Genomic DNA, 18,133 nt, shown 5'->3' with positions numbered 1-18,133 from the left:
CTTGGGCAGTCTCTTCTAAGCTCTGGGCCCTTCCTTTTCCTATATCAAAATTTACCTCTCTCATGTGTCATCTCCTCAAAACTTGGGTCTTTGAATTTTTTTTAATTGCAAAAATAGTTTGTGGACATCTTAGAAAATTGCTAAGTAGCTGAAGTACCCAGAGGCAACCACTGTTCACATCTTGACACACTTCTTATCAGAACTGTTTTAATAACAGTCTTCTGTTTCTTTCCATGAAATACATATAGTTAAAAAAAAATCCAGGAGGATAAAAGAGCAGCCTTCTCCTTATGTCCAAACTCTCGCCCCAGAGTATGTGACCTGCTCCTTGAAACCACCTCCCAGCTCTGAGAAGTTCTTAGATCCCTTGTATTAGGAAGGATGCTTTCACTAGCATTTAACAGAACACCCAAGAGTGGCTTAAACAGTAAGAACATTTATTTATTTCAAAGAAAGTCCAGAAGTCAATGGTGCCAGGTGTCCACGCTGAGTCAGCACAGAGCTGCATCTCCTGGCCTTCCCCTCCTGGTCACAAGATGGCTGTCAGAGCTCCAAGCATCACATTTTCACCCAACAGCACCTAGGCAGAAAGGAAGGGGCAGGGCCAATAACGCTCTCCAGATGAACATCTTTAATCAGGGAGGAAAGTGCTTCCTTGAAGTTGCCTGATGATGTTCTCCTACAAGATCCTTGTCAAAACTGGGCCATGGGAGTTCTCTGAACAGCATCTACTACACCTTATTTCTACTTCATAAGACCCACTGATGTCCCATGTGGCAGATTAGGCTTCAGGTCACTTGGGAACTATTCCCCTCTATCCCTGCTTCTCCCAACACAATTTTAAAGTACCTCTGTTGGTTACTTTTTTAATTTCAGGAAACCTACTTGCCCATTCACTCCTTACTCCACTGTGTGTTCACAGAAGCTCTTTGCATCCCCATTATGGTCCCTGTCAGTCCTCCCACCCACTTCTCTCCACTGTTATCTACCAGCTTCTGTATCTTTACCTTCACATTGTGATGGATGATAATACTTACATTCTGTTCTGTAACCATAATACAATCCAGCTCAATACAAAAATTGACTATCAGTGAAAAGCGGAAAGGAGAAGACAACATTCTCATTATTTGAGACAACTCTACCCTATAAATTCGTGTGGGTACCTACCTATGTATTTACAAGTTTTTAGAAAGTTTAGAAAAGTGCACATGGAGCCCATCACAGTGGCAACCTCTGGGGAAGGGGAAGGAAATGAGATAGCAGTGGGTGGCCAAAAGGGACTTTAGCTTCATCTGCAATGTTCTGTTTTTTAAAAAAGAGAATGTATTCATGTTGTGCTTGTGTCATTAAACTTTAATTTGAAAAAGTTCCCATTCATTTTCAGCCAATTATGCTGGCTCTGTGTGTTTGGCAGTGCTCGTATGTTTGTGTCCAGGGAGGAAGAACGTTTACTTTGTGTGTGTCTATGAATGAAGTATAGTGATTAGTGGATTCAAAAAAAAAAATGTAGCAAGCAAAAGAAAAACAACACAGGGAGTGCAGAAAGAACTCATTCACAGCGACAATAAAAACTATAGGAATAAAGCTGTTAGGAAACGGGGAGGTTCTTTATGGAGAAAACCACAATACCCGGCTGAAGGGCATACGAGACGGTCAGAGTACGTGTAGGCCTTCGCTGTGCTCATGGTTTGAAAGACTCAGCATTGTACTGATGTCAGTTTCCCCCAACTTAATCTTTAAATTCACAGAACTTGACAAGCAGGTTTTAAAATTCATGTGGAGGAGTTAATGTGCAGTAAGAGTTAGCGCAGATAATTGAAAAGGAAGTACAATGAAATGGAGCATTGTACTTAACAGATATCAAAAGGTGGTATAAAGCTAGAACAGATAAAATAGCCTGGTGCAGACAGAAATATACAGATCGGTGAAACAGAACAAGGGCCTCAGACCTACCTAGACACCATGATTCAGTGCACGAGGGAGCTTCACTTCAGATCCGTGGAGAAAAAAATGAACTAGTCAGTCCGTCATGTTGCAATCATCAGCTGCACGTTTGGAGAAAGGTTAGATCATATCTCATTTCAATCATAAACATACATTCCAGCCGCATTAAAGACCCAAATGAAAACAAAATTACTAGAAAGAAATACAGAATATATTTATACCTTTGGAGTAAGAAAGGCCTAAACATGATATATAAATAAAAGGAATAAAGGAAAAGATGGATAAATTTGATTATGTCAAAATTGATAATTTCTGTCTAACAAAAGCTCCTACAAAAATATGAAGGCAACAGAGAAGCTGGAAGAAATCTTTTGTGTGACACTGAATCTTTACATTTGTTTGTCATTTTTCACTGTGCCTGATATTGCTTGTCTATAATATAAATAGGGTATATATTCAAATATATCACGATTAGAACTCATCAAAAAATCACCATAAGAAGCTTAATTTCAGAGCAAAAAAAGACAAAAGATTAATATCAAGATTATATTAGGAAATTCATAAATAAATAAGATAAAGGCAAACAACCTAATTTTTAAATGAGCAAAAATAAACAGATCATGCAGAAAACAGAAAATACAAATGCCTAATACACATGAAAATCTCACTAGCAAACAGGTATGTATACATTTTTTTAAGTGATTCAATTTTTCACCCAGCAGATTGGCAAATATTTAAAACAACTGCTTATGGTGTGGGGATTGGAGTCTTACACCCTCTGGCAAGAAGTTTAAATGGTACAGGAATTCTGGAGGACACTTTGGAAATGTCTAAAACTAAAAATGTGGAAACTTTGAGAACCAAAATTCCACTTCTCAATCACTACCCTAGAGAAACACGCCAGGAGGCACGTGTAAGGCTGCTCTCGGCAGTGCTGCAATCATGGAGGAACGAACGGGATGCAACTAAATGTCCATGGATCTTAGGGAAGAAAAAATGTGGCACATTCACGGGAATGAACACAACACAGCAAGAGCTATTTGTATCAATATGAGCATATCTTAGAAATAGAAAACTGAGTAAAAAAAAACCACAGCTTACAGTAAAATCTCTATAAAGTGGGATGATTCACTCAAAATGCCTACATCAATTCTATACATTTCTATGGAAGGAGACACATAAAACTGGGGAGGGGAGGTGAACTAGGACTTCAGAGGCTGGCCAAAGGAAACTTTAGTTGCATTCATATTGTTCTACTTTTAAAAGGAAAATGTATTCATGCTTTACTTGTTTCATTAAAGTATATTCTGAAAAGATTCTAATTTGTTTTCAGCCAATTACGCTGGCTCTGTGTGATCGGCTGTGTTTGTATGTTTGTGCCCAGGGAGGAAGAGCATTTGCTTTGTGTGTGTGTCTGCAAATCAAATACACTGATTAGTAAACAGGTTGAAATGAAACACGGAAAAACAAAGGCCAAACAAATAAGGGGAGATGAGATCGTATTCACAGTTGACAACAAAACCTCTAATAAACCTAGGAATAAACGTATCAAGAAATATGCAAGACTTTAACTAGACAAACCATAAAACTTCCCTGAAAGACATAAAAGATGACCGGAACTGAGAGAGACAGCATCGTGCATTGGTAGGAAGGCTTAAATATGATAAAGTGCCAATTTTCTTCAAACTTATCCATAAACTCAATGTGATCCCAATTAAAATCCTAGCAGAGTTTTTCCTGAAACCTGACAGGCTATTTTAAAATTCATGTGATGGGACAAGTATGCTAGGATGACCAAGGCAATTTTACAAAAACAACAAAGAAGGTGGGATTTGTCCCGCCAGTTAGCAAAGCATATTATCAAGCTCAGGAGTAGACAAATAGATCAGTGGACCAGAAAGAGCTTGACATAGACTCACATAGGAATTTATTGTCAGGTAGAGGCAGCAATTCTAAATTACTGAAGAAATGACAGATTATCCAATAAATAGTATTGAAAAAATTGGTTATCAATTTTGAAATTTATTAAAATTAAGCATCAAGAAAAAATTAAGCACTGATATCACACTTAAAGTTAGCTTCATACATAGTAAAGATTTAACTGTGAAAATAATAAAATAATGTAAAATATATATGCAAGAAAGAAAACTATGAAAGCTTTAGAAAAGATACACAAAAAATGGTTGTGTATAGGGAGGGCTTTTTTAAGGCAAGATAGGATTTTAATTTGACATAAAAATTAAAAATTCATAATAAAAGATACATTACAGTTAAATGACAAGGGTCAGAGTGGTAGAGAATTGTGTTCAATGTATAGAGTAGACAGAGAATTAATATAAAAAATATATAATGAAGTCTCACAGATTAGTAAGAAACAGACAACACAGAAGAAAATGGACAAAGGACATGCACAGATGATCCCAATGGGAGGAAATATAAATAGCCAGGAGACCCCGGAGACCACAGTGTGGCCAGGAAAACACAAATGAAACCCAAAAGAAACCACTTTTTTCATCCATCAGATCCATAAACTTTAAAAGCTGGCAATGGTCTGGAAAAAGGAAAATTTACATTTACTTGTGGAAGGAGCTTAAATTGGTACAGCAGCTTCTGAAGCCAACTGGGCCACTTGAGAAGCCACCTAGGGCTGTGTCTATTAAAAAAACTAAAACAGTGGACACCACAGAGGTCAGAGTTCCACTCTCAGCACCTACCCTATAGAAACATTTCAGGAGGAGGCAGGTGCTAAGATATTCCTGGCAGCGTTTTCCATTTTAGGGGGCAGAGGGGAGACCCCTCAGATCTATGGATGCTGGAGGAGGGGAAACATGCTATATGTGAAAGAGTATGAAACTGTACAGCTGTTAAAAAGTACTAATAAGAGATGCTGTATCACCAATAGGGGTAGATCTCAAAAATCAAAGATTAAGTGAAAAATGCAGGACACAGTATAACACCTATGACGTGGTATGATTTATTCAAAATATCTCCATCAATACTATCTATAGATTTACAGTAGAAGGCAGTTAACTCTGAACAGTGGCCACCACTGTGGAGGGGGACAGGACCAGGATCTCAGGTGACCCAAGGAAACTTTAGTTGCATTCATATTGTTCTACTTTTAAAAGGAAAATGTATTCATGCTTTACTTGTTTCATTAAAGTATATTCTGAAAAGATTCTAATTTGTTTTCAGCCAATTACGCTGGCTCTGTGTGATCGGCTGTGTTTGTATGTTTGTGCCCAGGGAGGAAGAGCATTTGCTTTGTGTGTGTGTCTGCAAATCAAATACACTGATTAGTAAACAGGTTGAAATGAAACACGGAAAAACAAAGGCCAAACAAATAAGGGGAGATGAGATCGTATTCACAGTTGACAACAAAACCTCTAATAAACCTAGGAATAAACGTATCAAGAAATATGCAAGACTTTAACTAGACAAACCATAAAACTTCCCTGAAAGACATAAAAGATGACCGGAACTGAGAGAGACAGCATCGTGCATTGGTAGGAAGGCTTAAATATGATAAAGTGCCAATTTTCTTCAAACTTATCCATAAACTCAATGTGATCCCAATTAAAATCCTAGCAGAGTTTTTCCTGAAACCTGACAGGCTGTTTTAAAATTCATGTGATGGAACAAGTATGCTAGGATGACCAAAGCAATTTTACAAAAACAACAAAGAAGGTGGGATTTGTCCCGCCAGTTAGCAAAGCATATTATCAAGCTCAGGAGTAGACAAATAGATCAGTGGACCAGAAAGAGCTCTGACACAGACCCACACTGGAATTCAGTGTCAGGCAAGGGCAACGATTTTAAATCAGTGGACAAATGATAATACTATTCCATAAATAGTGTTGGGACAATTACCTATCCATTTAGGGGGAATGGGAAGGGATTAAAGTTAGATCCAAGGATTCATGCATATGGAATTTATTTTTTATATATGGTATAAAGGCTTAAATATGTATCTATATAGAAATTATCAAGTTTAGAGAAGAAAATACAGGAAATACTTATGACCTTCATATAAAGAAGACTTTCTTAAATAAGAGTGTAAAAAGTAAGACTGACAAATTTGATTGTATTAAAATTAAAATTTCTCTAAGACAAAAAAAAACCCTATACAATTAAATAATACCAATCACAATGTAGAAAACATCCGTGATACACAAAACAAAGTATTAGTACTCAAATCCACAAAGAATGCTTAAAAAGCAAGAGCAAAAAGACAAAAAAAAAAAAAAAAAAAAAAAAATCTCCCCCCACCAAAAAAAGAGAGAAATAGGCAAAGGATATAGACAAGTAATCCAAAGAAGGAAGGAAAAGCACGGAGAACGGTGAAACAGCTCTGTGTGTCCACATCGCAGAACTAACAAATGTGCACATTTTGAATATGTACGTATTTTAATTAAAAAGAAATGTTGCAGAAAAAAGATATTTAAGACAGTAAACACGTGGAGACTTCAGTCTTGCAGGTAATTTAGAAAAATGCCAACTAAAGCAGGATATTTCACTTATCAGACTGGTTAAAAATGGAAAACTTAGACATGGTCTGGGGAAATGAACACACATGACTGGCAGGAGGTTGCATTAGAAGGCAATCTGGAGACCATTTCAGAAATTTCTATTAGAATTTAAGATATGTATACCCTATGACCCATCAATTTCATTTCTAAGTATCTGTCCCAGAGAAATACTTGTACATTTGCAAAACGGGCAATTATAGGATGCTCTTACAGGTTTGTCTTAATGGGACGACACTGGAAACATTTGAATAGTCAGTCAATAGGAAACAAGGAAATCAAATCAGCCGCCACCCGTCATCAGCTGCAAGGAACACCGCGGCACACCAGCTACACTGGAAGTCCCATAGGGCGCACTGAGAGCAACACCTCCGGTGTGTACACACCACGTCTGTGCAAACACACAACAGAGAACAGAAGATATGTTTCAATGGGCATAAGAAAACATTTTGGATAAACGGCAAAAGCCTAAGAGCAGCTACTTCTGTAGGGGGAGAGGGACCTATGGTGGCGGGGGATGGGGGGCCCTCAGTAGAGACTTCTTCATCTGTAACACTCTAATTTTATTTAAGGGAAAATGTATTCATGTATTACTTGTATAATTAAATTTTAATTCAAAAATTCTAATTCATTTCCAGCCAATTAGTTCTACTTTACATGTGTGCTGTGTTCTCATTTGTGTGCCCAGGGACAAAGCACATTTACTCTGAGTGTGTGTCTGAATGAAGCACCATGATTAGTAGATTGATTAAAATTTGGAAAGCAAAAAGAAAGAAAAAGAAAAACCTTTTCCACTCACAAAAGGAACAAAACTGATAAGGAACTTGGTAATAAACCTAATGAGAAATGTGAAAAACCTTTATGACAAAAGCGACCAACCTTTATTAAAAGGCATTAAAAACCAAACCAAACAAATAAGACTGATTAAATGGAGACAGACACCATGTTCACAGATGAGAAGAACTGATATCCTAAAGATGTTATTTCTCCCTTCAATGCAATCCCACTCAAAATTCCAACAGGATTTTTTTTTTTTTCAAGAAACTTTGACAAGCTGATTCTAAAACGTAGGTGAAAAAGTATGATGACAATATGACCAAGGTAATTTGAAAAAAGAACAAAGGGCCAGGAAGGGAAGGGCGCTTACCTTATCGGGTAGTAAGATAAAGCTTTGCTCATTACAAGCTGGTATTAGCCCAGAAGTAAACAGATCAACAGATCTGAACGGCGTGTACACATAGGGAACTGGGAGGAAAGATGGTGTTGGGACAATAAACAGTGCTTAGCAAACTGGTTGTCCATTTAGAAAAAGATCAAATTAGATCTGTAAGTCACACCGTATATAAAAACACATTACAGATGGGTTAAAGACAAACATTGTTTAGAAATACAGAAGACTTCGATGTAAATATCACTCATGTGGTGAGGAGGCTTCTTTAAACAAGAGTGCTTGCTACCTGCTCCAGTGCTAGCACTGCAAATGTTATCACCGCAGTTTGATATGATGCTTTAATATCCGGCAGGTCTCCAGTTGGACTGTCCCTCCAACCTTCCGTGCATGCCTGTAGAGCGCCCCCACCTGGGCCTCAAAGAGCCCTCCCTCATCTTTCAGTTCAACCTGGTTCTGGGAAGAAGGACTGCGACCCTTATGGACTGAGGTCTGACCCAGCTCCTACCACTTGTGCTCTATGCCAACAAGGCACTTCCTCCTCTGGCTTCTGGTTCCTCCTCTGTGAAATGGGGTGATGTTCTGTTTCTTGTGAGGGAAGGTGAAGTTCATATGAAACAATGAACCTGAACAAGGATAAATGGCACAGAGCTTACAAGGATGAGAGGAGCCGATTCCTCTACATTTTCTCCACCCACCCAAACCCTTGCCACCATGACTTAATGCCCCAATTCTTTCCTGCATCATGCCTGACTTTTGAAGAACAGTCACCGATTCTTTAAAAGTTTGAATGTTGACTTCAGATGTTTCTTTTCAAGGCAGGTAATATTGATTCGGCACCCAAAGAGCTTACTGTCTGTTGCTAGGTGCTGAGAAACACAAAAAATAATAAGGCATGATCCCAGCCATGAGACAGGATAAAAATGGTGCTAATTAGAGCTGCAGTTGGTACACAGGTCAGATAAAACCTCCCAAAAGAACATGGAGATCAAGTTACTTTCTAAAAGGTAAATAATTAAATTTTGCCCCATTCAGTCAAATACACATTATTGCCCCAAACTAATTTATCCACCACCACTCTTGATCCCAGCCCCTGTGGGAACTCATTTCACTAATTGTCTCCATTCTTAATCACTCCATTACTCAGGCTCCTTTCCCTCAGATGATTCAAATACCAGCACTGCTCTTTCCTTGAAGGCTGAGTTAAAGACCCTAGACTTTGTTCCCTCTCTCCTTTCTCTCCCCAATCAGCCCCCCACAAGCTGCCTCTGTTAAGGTCCCCAGAAGTCTCCTATGGGCCCAGGGGTGCCAATCAGCAGGGACACCACGCTGCCCAACTCCAGGGGTGCCATGGTGATTGTGCAGTTGCACACTGGAGGGGTCACGGATCAGCCCTCCGCACATACCCACTGCCGACCACTCCATCTTTCTGTCAAAAGACTTCTTTGTCTCTTTCTTTTCAGTACCTTAGGAGGAGTCTTCTTTCCTTTTACAGGCCCCAAATGTTGGTGCCTGGCTGCTTCTTGCTCAGCCTCTCTGACCTTCAGAATGCTCCAGAAACCTCATACCACTTCAATTCACATTTCCACTCAGGATCCCTCACAAGTTCTGAACCAGTCTCTGGGATTTCTTGCTGTGTTCCAGGCCCATGCATTCAACCACTTCCTCCCCATTTCCCAGCTGGATGTCTACCACCAGACTTGGGGTCTGCCTCACAGAGCTTATTCTTTTCCAGGGCTCCCCAGTTCTGAGAAAAGCAGTGCCATGCCACCAACAAGGCAAGCCCGGAACTCGGGGGTCATCCTGAATACCACCTCCTCTCCTGCCCCTCTTCCTTCCACCGTGCACCAGGACTAACCAGAACGTGTGTCCAGACCCCATCTACCACGAGAACAGAAGCATCCTAATGGTCTCCCTAAAGTCTACTCACCTGTGCTTCCTCTAACACTTTTTCCATAGACCAGCCAGAGCCTCAGATCATAGCAACACACGAGGGCAGGTCTCCAGCATACTTTCCTTGCTTCCTCAGGATGGAAGGACACAGGCGCTCAGCCTTGGCCACCAAAGCTCTGCACAGCCAGCACTGCCTGCCTCTCTGGTCTCACCTCCCCTCCCTTTTTACAGGCTGTTTCTTCTGCCCAGAGTGCTGTTCTCCAATTTGCTCTGTCCAGTTAACTACTTTTCCTTCTTAACAACTTGGTTCAAATGTCGCCTCCTCAGGGAAGCCTCCCGGAGTTGGCCTAGGGCAGGTCTCCTTGTCGTACACCCTCCAGCACTTAGTACCTTTCTTTCAGAGCACCTACCAATGTTGGAAATTATACGTTTATATGTGATTATCAGATTCACGTCTTTCTTCCCTACTACCATACTAGCTCCATGAGAACAAGAATTCTGCCTATTTTAATCCATTTAGCACAGAATCCACAGTGCTAGGCACACTGCCAGGCACATAATAGGTGCTAAACTAGAATATGTAGAATGAATGGACTTTCGTCACTAAACAATGCTTATCACATTTGGGAGTCGGTATCTGCCTATGAACTTGCTCCTGTCTTTCCTTTGCTCAACCTCCCCATCCCGTCCTTCACATCTCGGTCTTCCTTCCAGACTCCTCAAAGGACTCTAGTGATGGATTCACCACCTCCTCACATCTCAACACTATTCAGGCTTCTGTCCCATCACTCCCCCAAAATGCTCTTATTAAGGTCATCAAAAGCTTACTAATCATCAAATCCAAAGAAAAAAAATCCTGTCTTTATCTTATTGGAATTCTCTGCTGCATTTGACAGTGTTGATTACTTTCTCCTTGAAACTCTTCACTACCTTGGTTGCCATGGCAACCCACCCTCCTGGCTGTTTGTCGCATGTCTCAGGCCCTTCCTTCTCTTTCTCCTTTGTCGCCTGCCCACACCTTGACTGGTTCCTTAAATGTCACTGTAACTCATGGTTACAGGGCCCTGGGCCTATCCCATTCTCTTGCTCTCGGGGATTCACTCACTCTCAGGGTTCCCATCACTCAAGTGGCCACGGCCCTGGGCCAGTACTTCCAGTAGAATCTCTTCCTGAGCCCCAGACCCTTGAACCAAGTGCCTGCTGGGTTCCACAGAGCTATGATGCTGACCCCTGACTCCTGTATCTGAGACCACTGTCTTGCCCCTCAGACTGGCTCCCCATGCTGTGGTCCCCACCATCTACCCAAGGCACATGGGAATATTCTTCGTCACCCTCTCTCCCATCCTAATAGCTAATCAGTTACCATTTCTGGTTCTTATCTCCTACAAATTCTGGATCTATTTTTCCCCATCTCCACTGGCCGAGTTCAGGCCTCTCCCTCCTATCTTTCTCTTATCTGGACCAGGTCTCCCTGACTCCGCCTGGTTACTTCTTACAATGGATGTCTGGGGGGTTGGGCTTTCTTGCATCCATTATTCCTCCCTAAGGCCCCTTGCTACACTTGGGGAAATTTCCTTTTCCCTATTTCATATGGCTGTGGTGGGACATGGGATGCTGTCTCACCCAGAAGCCACAGGGGCCCCTCCTTCAGGTCCCACCTCTTACCAACCAGGTCCTGTCAGGGGATGGCAGGAGACCCAAGCTTGGTCAATTAGACCAAAGCTCTCTATTGACTTTTGACTTCTATCCAAATATGGAAGAAATAGAATTACTTGATGTCTAGGAGATGCCACCAGGCTGTGGTGCTCAAGACCCTGAATGTAGCATTCAAGACTGTGCCCGAGTCCCTACCAACTTCATTGCCCTTCTTTCCCACTATCCTGCCTTTCTGGGTCTCAGTTTTCTAAATCTGTGAAATGGGGCTAATGGTGGCTGTCTGCCTCACCACGGGCAGGAGGACAGGTCTGCAATGACTAGAAGAGACAATGGTCACGACCTCACCATAAAAACTATAAAGAGCTGTGCCCACACTAGAGTGCAGAGTGTATTTCCTAAGACCCAGACAGCCTTACATACAGACATTTTCAACCTTGACTTTTATTTTCTTGTTTGTTGATTCCTTGGGAATTGTCACAAAACCTTTGTGGTTAAAAAAAAAAAAAAAGTTCTGAACCTCCATTTCAGACATTCGATTTCAAGCAGAAAATAATTACCCTGCCTCTACCTCGCTCGCTGCCTGTTGCTAGGTACCGAAAGGTACAAAAATGAATAAGACACAGCCCCAGACACAAGGCAGGATGAAACCATTGCTAATTAGAGCTGTAGTCAGTACTCAGAGGGCAGAAAAATAACCTCCAGAAAAACACAGAGATCAGGTTACTTGGTAAAATGTACATGATTTAATTTTGCCCCTTTCCACCAACACAACTAATCCCTTCCCCCATACACTTAATCCCACTGCGCTGGGGCCCCGTTGACTACCTGCTGGGCTCTTCTGGCCTCACACAGCCCTCCTCCTTCCAAATGTCAGTATGTAAGAAACAGCACCTTCTAGAAACCTGTTCCTCCCCCCAGGTCCTCCTTTTCCCTCTTGTTTTCTCAGTCTCCAGATCACCCCCTACGCAGTTGGGCTTTGCCCATTCCTCCAAAGTCGCTATGGCAGGGGTCCCCAAAGACCAGTCTACAGGATGCTCTCGCCTCCCCTGACTTCTGTGCATCTGCCATTCATGGTCACTCTGCCCTCTGGAAAGTCTCTCCTCCCTGGGCTTCTAGACACCCCACTTTTTCAGTCCTCTCCTCCAGTTCCTCCTGCTCAGTCTCTTCAGCAGGACCCTCTTCCTGCATCCATCCCTAAAGTGTCAGTCATGGCGCAGTGTCCAGCCCTGCTCCGTGAACTCTCCTGGTTCATCCATCCCCCATGGGAGATGCCCACACCTCCTCTGTGAGCTCCAGGCTGGCACATACACTTTCCTACTTGACAACAGCTCTAGTAGAGGTCACCAATGGCCATTTTCCCTCCTTACCACCCATGTCCTTTGATCTTGCCCCTGATTTATACAGACAAGAGGACTTTAGGTGACAGGCCTCTCAACCTCTCTGCCATCATGTCTACCCGTATTTCGTCTCAGCCCAGCTCAGAAATTCTCCCTCACCCAAACGGACTCTAACTGTTTCTCTCCCATAGTCCAAACTCCCAGGACAGGTGCCATGCTGCCAGCTTTCCCTTCCCCTTTCATTCTCCTCTGCCCACCTAGCAGGGGCTTCTGCCCCATCTCTCATAGGAATTGCTTTGTGAGGATCTATAGGGCCCCGAATTGCTCAACCAGTGGGCTCTCAGTCCCTATCTCACTGGCTTTTCTCTTTTGTCTACTGATTATCCTTTCTTGGAAACATGCCACATCCCTGGGTTTCCATGCCAACACAGGCTCCAGGTGCTGTTTCCACCTCTTTCTGATTACTTTTTTGCCTTTGTAGGCTCTTCTTTCTCTCTGCCTACTGGTGAATGGGGGAGAAGTTCTCTGTCCTAGGCCCCCTGTCTCTCCTCAGTTGCTATCTTATGCTAGGGCCAGCTCACCTAAGCCCATGGCTTCAGTCACCATCAGTCACAACCCAAATCTTTTGTTCAAATCTCTGCTGAGATCCAAGCTCTCTCCTAGCTCCTCTCAGGCCATCTCCACCTGGGTGCCCACCTTTCATTCAACTTGTCCAAAACTGAGCCCAGCGATCCTCTTCTAGCCCCACCCCCAACCTGCTCTTTCTCCTGGGTGTTCTCCTATCCACCCGATCCCCCAAGATACAAACAGGTAAAGCAACCTTGACTCTCTTTAACCTCAGCAGTCAGTCAGTCAGAAGCATCTCCTTGACTCTCTTTGACCTCAGCAGTCAGTCAGTCAGGAGCATCTCCTAATTTTACCTTCTCTCCATCCTCTTGGCCCCAATCCTAGTCCAGGCCTTGCCCTCTCTACCTGGACCACGGCAATCATCTCCTCATTGGCCCTCACATCTCCAAATGTCTCCAAGTAACTGGAGTAATCGTCTTAAAACAGAAATCTTACTGTGGAAACTGCATGCTCAAAATGCTTCAGTGACTCCCTATTATCGAGAAGAAAAAAAACCCACCTCTTCAATTAGATAGACATGGCACTGGGTGATCTGGCCTGCCTTCTCCATCCCCTGCCTCTTATTTCCGGCTTTGGCAACCCTGACTGCTTGAGTTCATCCATGATGCTCCTCACTTCTGTCTCTGCCTTCTACCTGAATAACTGCTACTCATCCCAGCACCTCTTCTAGGACCTTCCCTGGAAACTCCCATAAAGCTTCACACTTTTACCACCCACCCCAGCTGCTCCGAGCTTTGACTGTGCCCCATGCATATCTCTGGCCTTCTTCTGATTACATACCATTTGAGAATCTCTGTTTCTTTCTACCTCATTAATTGTATGTCCAAGAGCAGACACTATAGCTTATTTATCCTCGCATTTTAATACCTAATGCAAAGTAGACACTCAATAAATTGTTGTATAAATATATAGGTCATTTGCCCTCTCTTGAAACTTTCACCTCTCTTCTCTTCAACTGTCATGTTACTTTTGGAAAAGTTTACATCAATTCACGTTCCCCTTAGCACTGAATAATAGTGCCAGTTCCACTGTATCCTCAACAGCACGGAGGATTCTAAAACATTTTTGTCCTAATTTTTTGGTGAAAACTTGTCTTTATTGTTTTATTATTGCTCTTCTGTTAATAGTGAAATTGAACATTTTTTCCAAAAAATTTTAGTCAATTCTATTTCCTCTTCTGTAAACTTTGTTTAGGTGAATTACATATCTCTCTGTTGCATTTTTACTGTTAGGGTTTTGTGTGTGTTCTTTTACAAATTATGGATTTGTAAATAGTTTACGCACTCTGCTTTTTGGTTCTGTTTGTGATATTGTTTGACTTTGGAAATACTTAGTTGTGATGTAGTCAAATTGGCTGGTCTTTGCCTTCTTGATACTTTTTTGTTGTTTTTTTAGCTTAGAGGGGCTCCTCCTTTCAGGTATTTGTTAAACATCCAATTACTTTTCTCTCTAGTTTTTAATGGGTTTATGTCTCCTTTCTGATCAAAAGGTTTTGAATTTGGGTGTGTGCTCTGGGGTGAGGTTCAAAATGGATTATTATTTTCCTTCCAATAGTCAAGCCTTTCCCTTGTGGCTCTGATGTTGAGCTAAGCTATTCCTGGCTGATTATGATGGCATCAGGACCACAACATCCTCAAAGAACATGCCAGCTGGACAGGGAAACAAAAGGCTATGGGAAGGTATGAGTTCAGGCACAGTGACAATGAAATACAAGGAAGCATTTAAAGGGAAGGAGCAGAAAGCCTTTCTGGAAGCCCTGCCAGGACAGTGTGCAGAAAGATGGTTCACCTACTTTGCCAATATGAATGGCTGAATCTAGCTGGCACCCAGTGGTGCTGAAAGCTTCTGATTCTGCAAGGAAACATCGCTCAGGGATCACAAGGGAGGGAGAGTCCAATTCCATGCCTCACCTGCATCAACCTACCTGCATAGACTCTGGCAGGACATTTCACCATCAGCAGAAAAATCTCTCAGCCAGTTCCTGCCACGTTCATCTTCCAGGGGGCTGCAGCCATCACTGCAATTCCTCCATGCTCCAAGATGTGGACTTGACCCAGATCCTGGGGCTAATGCCCCTTGTCCATTTACTGCTCTAGGTACCAGGGCATCTGAGGGTGATGCTAGAGCTAGAAAGGAACTCAAAAATTATGTAGTCCAATTGCCTCCTTTTACAAATGGGGAAACTGAGGCCCAGTGAGGGGAGGTGACTCACAGCCCCCTGTTGCCACAGGAAGGATGCCAAGCTGTCAACCTTTTACGAGGCTCTTTTCATATACCTTTTGTGACATATTAGTGTCTGTGATACTGGTGTGTAAAATATTAGTCTGGAGGCTGGAAAATATTGTTACTTCTGAGTTGCCAAGAGGAGACTTGGGGAACAAACTGAATTCCCTCACTTCTGAAAGACTGGTCCATTTAATTCCTTAGGGAGTCTAGAGACTGATTGAGCCATCTAGCCATCTAGTCATCCAACCACCCCTTGGCCAGCCAACCAGCAGGTTCTATGCCAGCCTTGGTCAGGCAGGTAGTGTGTCTCATCAAGGGACAAAGATCAAGCCCCCAGCCTCAAGGGTTGTGCAGGCCTTGATGGCCAAGCTAAAGAGCTGGGACCACAGGCAACAGCGAACCACTGAAAAGCTATGCTTGTCTTCTTTCCTCAGAGACCCTCCCAAGTCTACTTTGACTCTAAGCTAAGATTCTTGACAGTTCTGCACCCACAAGATGTAAAGTTTATTCTTCAATGCAAAAAATCCTTTGATGAAACCCTTGTTTAACATACTTTCGTTCAACCAGTATCTCTAAGACTGCAGCGACAAGGATAAAGTTCACTGATATTTCACAGAAAATGGCTTTGGAAACGTTAAAGACTTTCTGGTCCAGCCCTTCCTTGGTGTACAGACAGGAAAATGGGCCTGGAGAAGAGCGGGCAGAGGAGAGCAAGGCCACAGAGAAGTGGGTGGGGATCAGGCCCAGGGCCTCAGCTCTCTGCCCCTGCCCTAGAGGGTGGCCACTACCAGTGTAGGGTGGGGATTGGCAGAGTTCAGCTTTGGAAGAAGTGGTGAGGCGTCCAAGTGTAGACTCCACAAGCTGCCCAGGGAAAGAGGTGAGAGGCCAGAACAACTCAAGGGATTAGTCTTTGGAGAAGATTCAGGTTCAACCTGTATCTGACAGAGCACTCTCACAGCCCTGCACTGGTTCCCTCATGAGGAGGAGGATGAACAGGCAGTTATTTCTCTCTAAGAGAAGAAAAATCTGTGGATAGCCCTGGGCAAGCTGGTGGCCAAGCAGGGATGCAAAGTTAGATTCTGGCCTCTCAGGAAAGAGCTATGTCTTGGTGCTCCTCTCCCTTTTAGGATACTGTCATTTTGGGGCAGGTGCTGACATACAGCCTCCCAAATGTTGTCTCTCCCTAACTCCACTCCAGCCCTGATGAAACAGCATTGTAATTATCTGCCTATGGGCCTGCCTCGGTGCCCTCCCTCCTGTCGAGCTGAGCTCCTCAAGAAGCGTAGTCTTCTTCTGCATCAGGTTCTCAGAGCTTTGGCACAGGGCCTGACAAAGGCTCTTAGCAGGAATGAGTGGGAGAGTTGGATGATTTGCCTGCATCCCTAAGAGGCCTGAGCCCCACAGGTCGGGGTGGGGGGTGGGGGCAGAAAAGAGAAGAAATAACCGAGTCAGGCTCCAGTGGATGTTAAGACCTCCATTTAACCGGTGAGGAAACTGAGGCTCAGGGAGGTATGGTTACAAAGTCAGGGGCACAGGGCCCTGAAACCTCACCTCTCCAGGCTCACTGGTCCTAAACTGTAACCCAAGTCCACCCCTACTCAGAGTCCCGACACTCCGAAGGGAGACCAAGGGCTTTTGCCTGAAGCCTTCAGCTGCTGCATAGCCAGCTGCTTCCCCTGCCTTGAGTCCACTTGATAAACAGTTTTTCTCAAGATATGAAATTCTCCCCCTCGAAGCCTGGCAGACCAAGCTCAGCCCCTCTTCTGGTTTTAGTCAGAATCGCCTTCCTTCACTTGCTGAGGACAGCACTGCTGGGTTCCTCCCTCTTTTCAGAGCGCTGACCCTTTCACCCATTATGGGGGATGAGGGCTGAGCTTCCCACTTGATGCCAGGAGGCTGGGTTCTGGCCCTGCCAGCTGACTGAACGCAAGTGACGACCCATCTCTGGCCCCATTTCCTGTATCTCTTCAACGAGAGCCAGCTTTCGTCCATCATCTTTCTCTGTCCTCCCTCCCTAACCCACTCCTTCTCCTGCCTTCCCCTCCTCACCACCATGGCTCCTCTGATCCACCTCTCCCACCTCCAAGGATCTCGACAAGACAATGGCCTTTGGCTTTCACAAAGCCCTGCTGCTTTCACTGCTCAAATGCTATCCTGCTCCCGCCTCGGAGAATTCCACCTTCAATTAAATGTTGTTCTGACTGGGGCACCCCCTGTTCTCATCAGATCCCTGTCTGTGATGCTTCCTGGAAGTGGAAACTGAAGATTTTTCACTCAGGACTGAGTTTAGGGGCCTGCCACCAACATGTCAACCTTAGACTCCCTCAATGTCTCCCAAGGCAGCCCTCTAAAGCAGCCGATACTGGTGGTCCTTCATTTTACTTTTAGCCCAGTCTCTTTATTAAAGCACAGATGCTTGATTAGATGGTGAGAAATAACATCTCATTTATTATTTCACTGCTCAAACATTTATAGTTGTCCTCAAGTCTCAGCCTGAACATCAATCCTCCCCAGCCTACACCAGATCCCCTCCTAGACTCCTCTTATGGCACCTGCCATAGTCCATAGTTATATCTATCTGTGGGATTATCTGCCCAGTGTCACCCCCTTTCTCATTAGCCTCAACGACTTCCTGACAGCAAAGACTGTCCACCTCACCTACCCTGCAGCCCCAAGGCCTAGTACTGCACAAGATTCTGACAAGTACCCTTGGATTAAATAACAATGCAAGCCCCTTAGGAAGGTGGAGGGAGCCC

General features: G+C 43.5%; 1 long non-coding RNA gene across 1 annotated transcript; it reads right to left on the bottom strand.

Annotated features, from left to right (window-relative positions):
• Nucleotides 1-416: 416 nt before the first annotated feature.
• Nucleotides 417-15,055, bottom strand: LOC105084999 (uncharacterized). Its single transcript, XR_836757.3, has 3 exons — nucleotides 6,685-15,055; nucleotides 1,954-2,045; nucleotides 417-580 (listed from the first exon to the last, which is right to left on the bottom strand). It is a non-coding gene; the product is annotated as an uncharacterized LOC105084999 (long non-coding RNA).
• Between the last annotated feature and the right edge of the window lie 3,078 nt (nucleotides 15,056-18,133).

Source organism: Camelus dromedarius, chromosome 18, assembly GCF_036321535.1.
Source record: "Camelus dromedarius isolate mCamDro1 chromosome 18, mCamDro1.pat, whole genome shotgun sequence".
NCBI classification, from domain to species: Eukaryota; Metazoa; Chordata; class Mammalia; order Artiodactyla; family Camelidae; genus Camelus; species Camelus dromedarius.
Note: the sequence above shows the minus strand (reverse complement) of the source record. Positions and strands in the feature narration are given on the sequence as shown.